This window comes from Anolis sagrei, chromosome 4 (genome assembly GCF_037176765.1).
Source record: "Anolis sagrei isolate rAnoSag1 chromosome 4, rAnoSag1.mat, whole genome shotgun sequence".
NCBI lineage: Eukaryota > Metazoa > Chordata > Lepidosauria > Squamata > Dactyloidae > Anolis > Anolis sagrei.
Genome location: NC_090024.1, coordinates 53,417 through 67,132, shown reverse-complemented (window position 1 = coordinate 67,132; position 13,716 = coordinate 53,417).

Below are 13,716 nucleotides of genomic sequence, written 5' to 3'. Positions count from 1 at the left end.
CATACAGCGGGAAGCTTGAGCAGGAACAAGATAAAAAATGCAGGCAGAGGCAAAAGCGCTCACTTAAAACAATTTGATCACAAGCACCCCATAAGAATGCAATAGGAAATAAACCATTCAGAATGCCAGAAACTGATTGATGTAATAAAAGCAGTTTACTCACAAATCTGGAATGAAGAGTGGCACATGGTACGGCTTAGTTGCAGGTCTATTGATTGATTGACTGAGTGATTGATTTACAGTATTTCTATTCCGCCCTTCTTCTCACCCCGCAGGGGACTCAGGGCGGATTACAATGTACACATATATGGCAAACATTCAATGCCAAAGACACACAACAGATATAGACAGACAGTCAGAGGCTATTTAACTTTTCTGGCCGCCGGGGGAGCTGTTGCTTTCATCGTCCATCTGCGACACTGATGAAGTACTTCCGCATTCCCCGCATGCTTTTGCTGGAGTGCTTTGCCAGAGTCTTTTTTTATGGCCTCATAAATTAGTTAAATTAGCCTCCCCACACATAGGTGGTACCTAATTTTCCTACTTGACAGATGCAACTGTCTTTCGGGTTGCAAAGGTCAACAGCAAGCTACATAATTGGTCAGATGCTCACTCCGACCCGGGCTGGCTTCGAACTCATGACCTTTTGGTCAGAAGTGATCTTAATGCAGCTGACACTCAGCCAGCTCCACCACAGTCCCGGTGCTGTCAAAAATACAATCCAAAGATAGTAAAAAGAAACACGAGGCCCAAAAGGCATACAGAATTACATTGCCCAAAAATGCAGAAGAAAAGTTCACTCCATGCAAAGAGTAAATAGAGACCAAATCAATTCACTAGCTCTGCAAGCAAGAGACAAAGAGATGTCCCTTTCTTTATTACTTTTCTGGAGTTCAAAGGGAATTCCAACATGTCCTACAAGCACGTCTTCAATGGCGAATGCTTGCTGAGCCCCTCATGCAAATCCTAAATGAGGATCGTACACTTAGGAATGTGAAGAGGGCTAGGTTACAAAAAATAACATGCAGACTTCAAACCATTTCAAAATGTGAATGCAGGAGACTGCTGGTTATTTATTATTTATTTATTTATTTGCTTTATTTCTATACCGCATTTTTCAGCCCAAACAGGCGACTCAATGCGGTTTACATGGTACAATTATCAAACAGTGTCAGTGCAATTAAAACATAACAATGCAACAAACAGGATCAACAACATCAATCCACAACAATTAACAAATCACAACAAGACAAGGCAACAAAACGAAACATAACGCCTCAGTGAAATCAGATCCGTTCTCATAGTCCTTGTGCCATTCCTATGTTCCATTTACCGTCTTCCTTTGATTGGTTGCACTGCTTAACCAAACGCTTGTTCATAAAGCCAGGTCTTAACCTTTCTCCAAAACGCCAGCAACGAAGGTGCCTGTCTGATGTCTGCCGGTAAGGCAGACACCCAGTAGTTGAGTTGCCTCTCATGGTGAATCTTTTGGGGAAGTAATTGGCAATGATTTGGGTGAGGAAGAATCCTGGTGATTCATCAGAAACCCTTTCCATTGATTTGTCAGGCAGCACTTTTTCATGCTGCGTATATTTCAAAGCCGACAGACAGTTCTGCCTCAGGGAAGCATCCCACCCTCCCGCCTCTGCTGCCTGAGGTGGCCATGGAGATGCTTCCCCTCTGTGCCCTCCTCTTGTTGAAGTCAATACGGACTTCTGGAGGGTCTCCCCAGTAAGAGAGACCCCTAGGGCCGCACCAAAGAGGGTCCCTGACCTTGGCGAGCTGTCCGAGAAGCCTGATTTCAGCAATTTTATTAAAATTAATAATTAGAATGAGACTCTTACCAAGGCGAAAAAGCGGCACCGAGGTTTATTGTGCGATTCAGCTGAGTTAGATGCAATTACGGGGATAGCTCACCCACAAGCATGCCATTACAGAGTTTTGCAAGCATTTTATAGACAAAACACATACAGGGATTTCAAATTTCCCGCCCGCCCTTCCCTGGCCGGCTTCTTGCTGATTGGCTGGTGGCCCGAACAGCTGGGAGGAGGCTCGGCGGCCCACCCTCAGCCCGAGCCAATCAGGAGGCTTCGCCGCTTCTGGAGAGCCAGTCAGCGCGCTTTTCTCGCTTCTGGGGATTGACAAATCAGGGAAGAGGAGGCGGGACGATTGCGGACAATGGAAGGCAATGGGATTATGACACCATCGGCCAGTTGGGGCATTGAGGCATTGTTTGGCCGGAAAAGGTTGATTAAATTAAGAAGAGTTTTCCTGTCCCTGACCTGATAAGGTGTGTTTTTGATGATTTTGTGGATGAAACAAACAGAACCGGGCAAGGAGACCCCTGGGGCCAGTCTCGCCCCTTTGTGATTAAATTAAAATGTGGCCAGCAAATTTCCCTGTTTACCAGACCAACTCAGAAAATAAACAAAAGAATTTCCAGTTGCTATTGTCCACGCAAATGTCTGTGATAAGGTTGGTTTCGAGGGGGACAACAGCCCCCTCAGGCACTGAGCGTTTCTTGGATGCTTTTCTGGGGCAAGGGTGAAATAGAAGGGTAAATAATATTTCATAGGAAGATATACATACATTTAAAGCATAACCATTTCATGGCAACAAAGATCCCATTCCTATCCCACGTCCCAGCAGAAAAGTTCTTGGCTTTGCAAAAGTTAGCAGATGGGGCTCTGGCTGAGCTGACATGAATCCACGCCTCGATCCTTGGGAAACTATAGTCCCTTCCCAAGGGCTGGGGCCCCCTGGCAAGGCTCCTCTCCGAAGTCCCATGGGGGAACCGCATCAAGTCCCCGGGTCCGGAGCTAGGCAGGGGCGAGGAGAAGCTGAGTGGAGCGGCACGGAAGAAATGGAACCGGCATGTTTGACAATCAACAGTTCCTGGTCAAAAAATACTCTAAAAACTTTAAAGATTATTTTCCGGGTGTAGGGATCCATAGTGAGAAAAGTGAGAAAGCAGATAGGCTTAGAATTTAGTCCAGAAAAATATGGCATTAAAATGGAGCTGATCCGCCATTCTATGATTTCGTGGATACCGAGATCTGAAAGGAAAAATCCCGTATCCGCGGTTTCATAGAACGCAGATTCGGCGTCCCCGGAACGTCAGGAAGGCATTCCGGGCAGGCCCTCGGTTCCCCGGAGCCTGGAAAAGGGTCTATTTCATGCAATTTGCTGGTTCAGGCAAGGAAAGACACAAAGTATCAAGCGGAAAGGTTAAAAGTTGCAATTTTCAAGTATCTTTATTAGGGAGTAGCTACAATGTTAGGGCCAGGGGGAAAGTGATAGAAAGGCATAGAGGCTGAGTGCAGTCCTAGTTTGAGCTGTCTGTTGGGGCGCATTTCATCAGTTTGTCCCAATTGTGACTTCTAGGAACTGCAGAATTCTCCACTGCGGTTCAAACTAACTTGAAGGCGGGGGCCTCCGCTGCCCTCGATGACATTGTGGGCCATGGCTCCTAGCCCTAGCAACAAACCCATAGGCACCTAGGACGGTGGGTCTTTGTTCTGGGGAGGGGCAGCAAGTGGGCCACCGGGGGGGAGGGTCTACTCTGAAAGAGCAGGGCCTGTCCCTGGAAGAGCTGGGCTCAGGGTTGTGCACAGGGTTCCTTTCCTTCCCTGAAGGCATGTTGATCTTGTACTAGTCAAATAAACACCCTTCCACTTTGCTGCCAGGAGAGTCTGGGCGTGCAATGCCCCTTCCTGCAGAAAAAAGCCTGCAAACACAAAGCTATGTGCCCTGCCCCGAGCCAAAGTCCACAATTGTTGAGCAGATTGAGCAATCGCCAGAGAGGAGCCAGGTATCCCTTGCTGTGTTGGCAAAGGCCAGAGTCCTCTACCATTCTGTGCCAGGCTGCGCCCTCTGTGCCACTGTTTTATGACCAGGGAGTGGGGGGGGGGGGGGAGTCCATCCTGGCAGGGCTTTGCCTGCACATTCTTTGAGCGCTATAGGCCCCTGAGCATGGGCAGAGAGTTCACCCACTGCTTCCAGGCAAAGACTAAGCAGCCGCTGCATCAAGTGTGGCTATTCATCGGCTGAGAGGCACCTGCCATATGGCTTTCTTCCAGCAAAGCTCCAGATGCTTCGTGTGTGTGTGTGTGCGTGCATGCTGGGGGGGGGGGCAGGGCGGGGAAGAGTAGAATAATAGAACCATAGAGTTGGAAGGGTTCCTAAAAGTCATCCAGTCTAACCTTCTGTCAAGCTAGAAGGCACCATTTCAGATGGCCACCGGCCATCTGTATGAAGAAAGGAAACTCCACTGGACTCCAAGAGAGTCTGTATTCCATGGGAGTTGGGAAGGCCCCCAGAGGCCATCCAATCTGATCTATCAGTCACATAGTAAAAAGGAAATGCTGACTAAATAATGGGAAAACCATATAGAATCTTAGAGTGTTAGTGACATCGAGGGCCCCTGCCCCCAAGTTGGGTTGAGCTGCAGCAGAGAGTTCCGCAGTTCTTGGAAGCCACCATTGGGATAAACTGATGAAATGTGCCCCAACAAACAGCTCAAACTAGGACCGCATTCAGCCCCTATTACCTTCCCCAAGCCCTGACTTTGTATCTAATCCCTAATAAAAGTACTTGAGATTTGCAACTTTCAACTTTCATGCTTGTTACTTCGTGTCTTTCACTTGCCTGAACTATCTAATGTATGAAATAAACCTTTTTCTAGGCTCCGGGGAACCGCGAGCCTGCCTGGGATGCCTTCCTGGTGTCCCAGGGACACCGGATCTGCGTCAATTGAAACCGGGGATACAGGAATCCACCTTTCGGACCCCGTATCCGCAAAAATTACAAAATGGCGGATCGGCTCCATTTTAATGCCATATTTTTCTGTGATTAATTCTAAATTAAACTGCTATCTTGCTTTTCTCATTTTGGACCCCTACACCCGGGAAATAACCTCTCTATTTTTGATAATATAATTTGACAGAAAACAGCTGATTGTCAAACTCGCCGGCTCCATGCAAACCACTCGATTGCTCCATGCTGCAGCTCGCCCCTGCCTAGCCCCGGACTTGGGGACTTGATGCGGTTTCCCCCAATGGGACCTCGGGGAGGAGCCAGGGCAGGGAGCCCCAGTCCTTGGGGAAGAATTGTAGTTTCCCAAGGACCAAGCTGTGGATTCATAGCAGATCGACTGGGAGTCCATCTGCTAACTTCTACCAGACCAAAGGACTTTCTGTTGCCTGCCTTGGACTATAGGACACATCTATTTTCATGAACTTTCTCAAGAGACATTGGACTCAAATAAAAAATCAATTCCTTTATTAAATATCTGGGATGTGGGATGGGGATAGGATCTCTTTTGTACTATGTAAGGTTTATGCATTAATTGTATATGTATGAAATATTATTTGCCCTTCTGTTTCACCCCTCGCTCTTTGCCCCAGAAAAATGCGACCAGGAACTATTCAGTGCCTGAGGGAGGGCTATAGTCCCCTTGGAAACCAACCTAATCACCAAACATTTTTCATGGACAATAGCAAACTGGAAATCCTTTGTTTGTTTTCTGAGTTGGACTGACAGGTGAGGAATTTTCTTTGGACATTTTGATTTGATTACAAAGGGACGAGGCCAGCCCTGGGGGTCCCCTCACCCCGGCTCTGTTTGCTTCTTTCACAAGACCCATCAAAAGGCACACCTTATCAGATCTGGGACAGGAAAACCTTTCTTAATGTAATCACGTTTTGCCAGCCAAACAATGCCTCAATGTTCCAGCTGGCCGGCAAAGTGATAATCCCATTATTTCCCATTGTCCACAATCATCCCGCCTCCTCTTCCCTGATTTGTCCATCCTTGGAAGCGAGAGGAGCATCCAGATTGGCTCCCCAGAGGCAGGGAAGCATGCTGATTGGCCCAGAGGGGAGGGGAGGGGAGGGGAGGGGGAGGAGCCTCCCTGGAGGGCACCATTCCCCAGCGTGGCCACTGAGCGGCGCCCTCCCGAGAGAGAGAGAGAGAGAGAGAGAGAGAGATGCCTGCTGCTGATGCTCTTGTGACGTCAGCAGGCCCCGCCCCTGCCCTGCCCTGCCGCAGCAGCCTCTTAAGTCCGAGGGGCATTCGGTTCCACGTGGGACCGTGTGGCGTGAGGACAAAACCCCCAAAGGCCAGGATCACGCTGTGGCCTGCGAGTTCGAGCCCCGCCTGCTGCCCGCTGCCGGCTGAAGCCAGGACTAAGGCCCAGCTACTCTCCGGTCGTTGGGACTTGGCCTGGCTGCTAGGACCGAGTGCCAGCTGCTGACCAGTGGCCGGGACTCGGCTTAGAACCCGGCGAGGGCCAGCAGGCGAGGCAAGGCTCCAGGCCTAGAAGCTTTTGGCCATTCCTCATCCAATCAGGAGATCCTACAAGAAAGACAACCAGGAGAGGAAGCACCCCTCGCTCTTGGAAGAAAGACAACTCATCTCATCAAAAATCAGGTCAGAGCTTCAAGATGGAAGAAGAAAGAGAATCATCCATTTTATACTGGAGTCAAGGTAGAATAAGAAGACAACAGCGGCATCATCAAATACATCATATTACAATATCCTAATACTGTTGTCGTCTATAATTTTTACAGTATTATGATAATATAACACATGGATAATAATAATGCAATGTACCCGTGGAATCATGGGCAGGCGAAGCAGCACCCCTCCCCTTCAGGGGACCACGTGGTTTTTAAAAGGGAATTTTCATGTTTGCAACAGATTCGCAGGTAAGATGGATGCATGAAGGGACTCATGGTCAGAGAACAACAGACTACAGTTGCGTTCTACTTGTGTCCTTGCGAGGATCCCACGCGGGCTGTCATGTCAATCAGAATCATCAACCACTCAGGAGCAACTGTACAGCTCGCTGAGACAAATGAAAGGATTTCTCTTTGGGGACCAACGGAAATGTATCTTCCATTTACTACCAAAGTGAGAAAAGCTCTGCAGCCCCCTCGGGGGTTGCCACAAAGCTTTGGATTGCCTTCCTGTGTGCTTGATTGTCATGATTGCCATGGCCTGGCGACAAATAAATCATTCTTGCCATTTGAAAATGCAACGTTGCCCTGTGTGTGGACAGAGCTTCACTCGTAGTTCAGATCTACATTCACATCAAAAGACTCAGACTGAGGAGACATGGCCGGAGTGTGGACAGATCCAACCTCAAAAACTCTGGCATAGGCACTGAGAACTGGGAAGCCCTGGCCCTTGAGCACACTAACTGGAGGTCAGCTGTGACCAGAAGTGTTGCGGAATTCTAAGAGGCACTAATGGAGGGTGAAAGGGAGAAACCCTTGACATGTCTGGAGTGTGGACAGAGCTTCACTCATAGTTCAGGTCTATATTCACATGATCAAAGGACTCACACTGAGGAGAAAATCTTTACATGTCTGGAGTGTGGACCGAGCTTCACTCGTAGTTCAGATCTACATTCACATCAAAGGACTCACACTGAGGAGAAACCCTTGACATGCCGGCAGTGTGGACAGACCTTCACTCGTAGTTCAGATCTACATTCACATAAAAAGACAGACTGAGGAGAAACCCTTGACATGCCCAGAGTGTGGACAGAGCTTCACTCATATTTCAGGGGTCCATCTACACTGGAGGGTGTAGGCAGTTTGCAACCACTTTCATAGCCCTGGCATTCAGATTGTCCGAATGCCCGATCACTATCTCCCAAAGCAGCTACTCTACTCCGAACTGAAGAATGGAAAATGGAATGTTGGTGGACAGGAAAAGAGATTTAAAGATGGGCTCAAAGCCAACCTCAAAAACTCTGGCATAGGCACTGAGAACTGAGAAGCCCTGGCCCTTGAGTACACTAACTGGAGGTCAGCTGTGACCAGCAGTGTTGCGGAATTTGAAGAGGCACCAATGGAGGATGAAAGGGAGAAACGTGCCAAGAGGAAGAAGCTGCATCAAGCCAACCCGGACCGGGACAGCCTTGCGTCTGGAAACCGATGTCCTCACTGCGTAAGGGGGAACATGCGGATGAAGAAGAGGGCTCCACAGCCACCTACAGACCCATCGCCAAGACACTACACTTGGAGAACCATCATCCTCAGACTACGAGGCATCGCCTAAGTATTTGAATTGAACTGAATCACTTCATTGTTTTTGTACATTATACAGTGACATTAAATTCCTTGCGTCCATGTCTCCAGGACAGTAGAACACAAGCCTGCTCTCTCCTCCCTATTTATTTATTTATTTATTTATTTATCTATTTATAGCATCTGTACTCCACCCTTCTCAACCCCCGGAGGGGGGGGGGTGAGGGTTAGGTCAGGGTCGGGGTCGGGGTTAGGGTTTAGGGTTAGGGTCGAGGCTGGGGCCTGGGGGCCGGGGGGCGGGGGGCCTGGTTAGGGTTACGCGTTAGGGGTTAGGGTTTTTAGGGTTTAGGGTTTAGGGTTAAGGCTTTAGGCTTTATTTATTTATTATTTTATTTAGCAATTTTGTATACCGGTCTTCTCACCTCTGTCGAGGGACTCGGGCCGGTTTCCAACAGTAATATCACAAACAGTCATTAAAACATCATATTACATATTAAATTAAAACATTAAAATAGCAAAATGCTTTAGGCTTTAGGGTCAGGGTCAAGGGTTAGGGTCAGGGTCAGGGGTTAGGGTTTGGGGTTAGGCTTTGGGTGTAGGGGTTAGGGTTAGGGTTAGGGTTAGGGTTGTCATCGAGGGCAGCGGAGGCCCCCACCTTCAAGCTGGTCTGACACGCAGCGGAGAGTTCTGCAGTTCCTAGAAGCCACAATTGGGACAAACTGATGAAATGTGCCCCAACAGACAGCTCAAACTGGGACTGCACTCAACCTCTATGCCTTTCTATCACTTTCCCCCAAGCCCTAACATTGTAACTATTCCCCTAATAAAGATACTTGAAATCGCAACTTTTAAACTTTCCCGCTTGATACTTTGTGTCTCTCCCTGCCTGAACTATCAAATTGCATGGAAATAACCTTTTCCAGGCTCTGGGGAACCGCGACCCTGCCCGGAATGCCTTCCTGGCGTTCCGGAGACGCCTGATCTGCATTATTTGAAACCGTAAGATACGGAGTCTTCAGATCCCGGTATTCGCGAAATCATAAAATGGTGGATCGGCTCCATTTTAATGTCTTATTTTTCTGTACTAAATTCTAAACCTATCTGCTATCTCGCTTTTCTCATTTTGGATCCCTACGCCCAGGAAATAACCTCTCAAATTTTGAGAATATATTTTATTAGAAACAGCTGATTGTCAAAAGGATCGAGGATCTCCCTCTACGTCCCACCTTGAAGTTTAAGATCTTCTGGGGAGGCCCTGCTCTCGACCCCGCCAGTGTCACAAGTGAGGCTGGCGGGGACGAGGAGCAGGGCCTTCTCAGTGGCGGCCCCCCGCCTGTGGAACTCACTCCCCGGGGAGATCAGATCGGCGACTTCCCTTCTAGCATTTAGGAAAAAACTAAAGACCTGGATGTGGGACCAAGCTTTTGGTCACTTTGACAACTAACTTAAGGACCTGGCGATAGACAAGGACAAACGGAATAGAATGGATATATGGACTCTGATATATGTACTCTGACATGAGATTGTTTTAGGATTTATGATTTTATTATGTATTGATGTTTTAATTTAACTGCTGAATTGTTGTATTTTTGGATTACTTGTTGTGTGTTTTGGGCATCTAATTGTGCCTTCCCTGTAAGCCTCCCTGAGTCCCCCTCGGGGTGAGAAGGGCGGCGTATAAGTGAAATAAATAAATAAATAAATAAATAAAAAATGCCGGCTCCATTGCTCCTCGCTGCCACTCGCCTCTGCCAAGCTCCGGACCCAGGGACTTGATGTGGTTCCCCCATGGGACTTCGGAGAGGAGCCTGGCCGGGGGGCCCCGGACCCTGGGAAGAGATTCTAGTTTTCCAAGGACCAAAGTGTAAATCCATTGCAGCACGGCCGGAGTTTCATCTGCCAGCCTTTGCAAAGATTGAGGACCTTCTATTGCCTGTCTGGAACTTCAGAAAACTTTATTTCCCCATGAACTTTCCTCAGAAGTATTGGACTCAGAGCCTCCAAATAAAATTAATTCTTTTATTAAATATACTTGGGATGTGGGACAAAGATGGGGTTTTGTTGCTATGAAATGTTTATGATTTGAATGTATGTGCCCTCCTATGAATTGTCTTTTGCCCTTTTGCTTTGCCCTTGACCCCCTTGCCCAACCTCAGTGAGGCGACCAGGAAAACAATCCAGTGCCTGAGGGGGCTGTTGCCCCCCACAAAACCAACATTCCACGTTTGCATGGACAATAACTAAGGAAGTTTTCTATTGATTTTCTGAGTTGGTCTGAATGATAGACGCTTCCCAAGGGCAAGTTCTGATTATTACAAACAATGCGGGCCAGACTGCCCACCAGGGAGTCTTTGCCCGGTTCCGTCTTCCTTTACCCGGCACACAAAGCAAACTTCTCTTATCAGATTGGGGACAGGAAAACTCTTCTTAAATCAATCAACTTTTTCATCAACAAGACAATAGCTCAATGCCCCAGCTGGCCGAATCCCCCCGGACGCAGGGACACGTAAGTTTTAAGATGTCATAATCCCATTACTCGCCATTGTCCCTGATCGTTCCGCCTCCTCTTCTCTGATTCGTCAATCCCCAGAAGCGGGGAAAGCGTCCTGATAGGCTCCCCAGAATCAGGAAAGCCTTGTGATTGGCCCAGGCTGAGGGCGGCCAGCCAATCCTCCTCCCAGCTGTTTCGGCCACAGCCAATCACCAACAAGCCTGGTGGGGGAGGGCGTGTGGGAAATTTGAAATCTCTGTATGTGTTCTGTCTATAAAAATGCTTGCAAACTTTGTACCGGCATGCTTGTGGGTGAGCTATCCCCGCAATTGCATCCGACTCAGCTGAATCGCTCAATAAAAAGCCTCGGTCACCATCTTCTTCCACTTTGGTGAGACTTTTATTATTTTTAATATTTTTATTGCTGGAATTCGTCTTCTCTGTCCTCACCAAGGTTGCGGGCCCTCTTTGGTGCGGTCCTAGGGGTCTCTCTTACCGGGGAGACCCTCCTAAAGTCTATACTGACTTCACCTTCCTTCAACCATGGCCTTCTACTCTCATTTGAAGATGTTTTGGTGCTCATGCACAGGCAGGGGAGCCAAAGCAAGGATGGAAGGATGGATGAAGGTTTGCACCTGTGAATCCATTTTTTTCATGTCAGGAGTGACTTGAGAAACAGCAAGTTGATTCTGGTGTGAGAGAATTTGCCGTCTGCAAGGATTTTGGCCAGGGGACGCCCAGATGTTTTGATGTTTCATCAACCTTGTGGGAGGCGTCTCTTATGTCCCCGCATAAGGAGCTGACAGAGGGAGCTCATACACACTCTCCCTGGATTTGAACCTGCAACCTGTCAGTCTTCAGGTTTGCCGGCACAGGGGTGTAACTGAATCCGTTGAAGGCAAGGGGGAAAAGGCTCCTGCAACATGGGACTGAGAGTGGCTCAGCAGCATCAAGAGGGAGAGGAGCAGCAGAAATCCCAGCATTAGTTTTTTCTTTATACATAATTTTAATTTTCTTATCTCTGTATCATGAAAATATGCAATAAAGATTATTTTTTAAAAGGAGAAGGAGCAGAAATTCCACCAACTGCAACTCGCAATTGTCAGGGTCTATTTTCTCCAAACTTCAGCTGTGTTCAAATTTGGGCATATTGAGTGTTCATGCCAAGTTTGGTCCAGATCCATCATTGTTTGCGTCCACAGTGCTCCCTGCATGTAGGTGAACTACAACTCCAAAACCTCAAGGTCAATGCCTACCAAACCCTTCCATTATTTATTGTTAGTTATGGGAGTTCTGTGTGCCACGTTTGGTTCAACTGCATAAAGAACTTTGCTGGACTTCCTTTAAGCCTCTACAGAACTTTGTTTAAGGAAATCCAAGGGCCTTTAATCTGAGGCAGCCCCGTTGGGCATCCCGTTGGGCACACGGAATGTACGTCCTGTCTACAGTCTTATGCACAGGCGTGCGACAGCACAACAACTCCAAAACCTCAAGGTCAATGCCTACCAAACCCTTCCATTATTTATTGTTGCTTATGGGAGTTCGGTGTGCCCAGTTTGGTTCAATTGCATCATTGGCGGAGTTCAGAGTGCTCTTTGTTTGTAGGTGAAATACCAGCAACTACAACTCCCAAATGACAAAATCTATCCCACTGCAACTCCAGCAGTATTCAGATTTGGGCGTATCGGTTATTTGTGCCAAATTACGCCAATTAATTTGAAAAATAGGATCCATGTTAGTGTTATTTAACTCACATCAATCTCCACTTTGTGCAAGTGATAAACGTTCTAATAGTATCATCTCCACTGGAACAAGAATTCCAGCTTTCCACTTCTGTAGGGAGTAAGTTTCTCTGCTGGCTGGAGGGGGCTGGACCCAATTCCCTTTGGGGGTCTCTGGCATCTCATTCCCTGGAGCTACATAAACAGGCCGGATGGCCGTCTTCTGGGAGGGCTTTCCCTGGTCTTCCTTCCTAGCCGAAAGGGCTTGGGCTGGGTGGCCTTAGTGATTTATCACACGGGTGTCCTACTGTTCTTTCCATAGACACAAAGTCCTCAGTCATTCCAGAAACAGGGACATTCCAGAGCAAATCCCCCACATAGAGACACCAGAGTATCAGAAGAACGTTGGCTACCTCTCACTGAATGGTCCAATAACCATAGAAACCTTAAAGTCTTTAGAATGATAGAATAACTTTATTGTCACTGTACATTGTACAATAAAAGGAAATGAATTCCCCAACAGGCATCACAAAAACAACATACCCATCCCTCCACACTTCAAGCACCAACCACCATTGCAGAAGGAAGGTCTGTTTCTGTGCATGGGTTGCTCCCATTTTGACACAACATCACACAACATCAGTTCTTAATAGCAAAATACTCAGTTTATTTCTTTGTTTTTAGTCTCTTCCTTTTCAGCTGCTCTTACATTTCTTTGAAGAAGAATCTATAACTTGAATTCTGCAAGTAGACAGCTGAAGAGTGGCAGGAAAAGGGAAGGGGAAGGGGAAGGGGAAGGGAGAGGGGAAGGGGGGGGGACCGGAAGGGGAGGGGAAGGGAGGGGAGGGGAAGGGAAGGGAAGGGGAAGGGAAGGGAAAGGAGGGGAGGGGAGGGGAGGGGAGGGGAGGGGGAAGGGGAAGGGTGGGGAAAGGAGAAACAGAAGGAAAGAAAGAAAGAAAGAAAGGAAAGGGAAAAAGAAAAATAGAAAGCAAAGGATACGGAAAAAGAGAAAGAGAAAAGAGAAACAGAAAGAGAAAACAAAAGAGAAGATGGATGTAAAGAAACCTACCGCTCAATTTCAGTATTGAATATTGATTATAAATTATTTGCTAATATCTTGGTAGAAAGACTAAAGCCCTTTCTAATGGATAAAGGAAGAACAATGGGGCTTCCTCCCGTAACGAAGGATGAATGATAACGTCAGAACCACGACAAACGTCATTCTGAAAAGAACAACGATGAAGAATGTGCGTTCTTAGCGCTAGACGCGGAGAAGGCCTTCAACAACATAAATTGGAAGTCCTTCATCTAACTCATGCAAGAATTCGATATGGGGCACTACTTCATAAATGCCATAAAATCGGTATAGAATAATATACCGATTTGTAAGATCCTCCTTGATAAGAATTTGGGGAAAGTAGAAAAGCAGATTTCATTTTTTAAAAAACCTCTGAATACCCACCGTGGA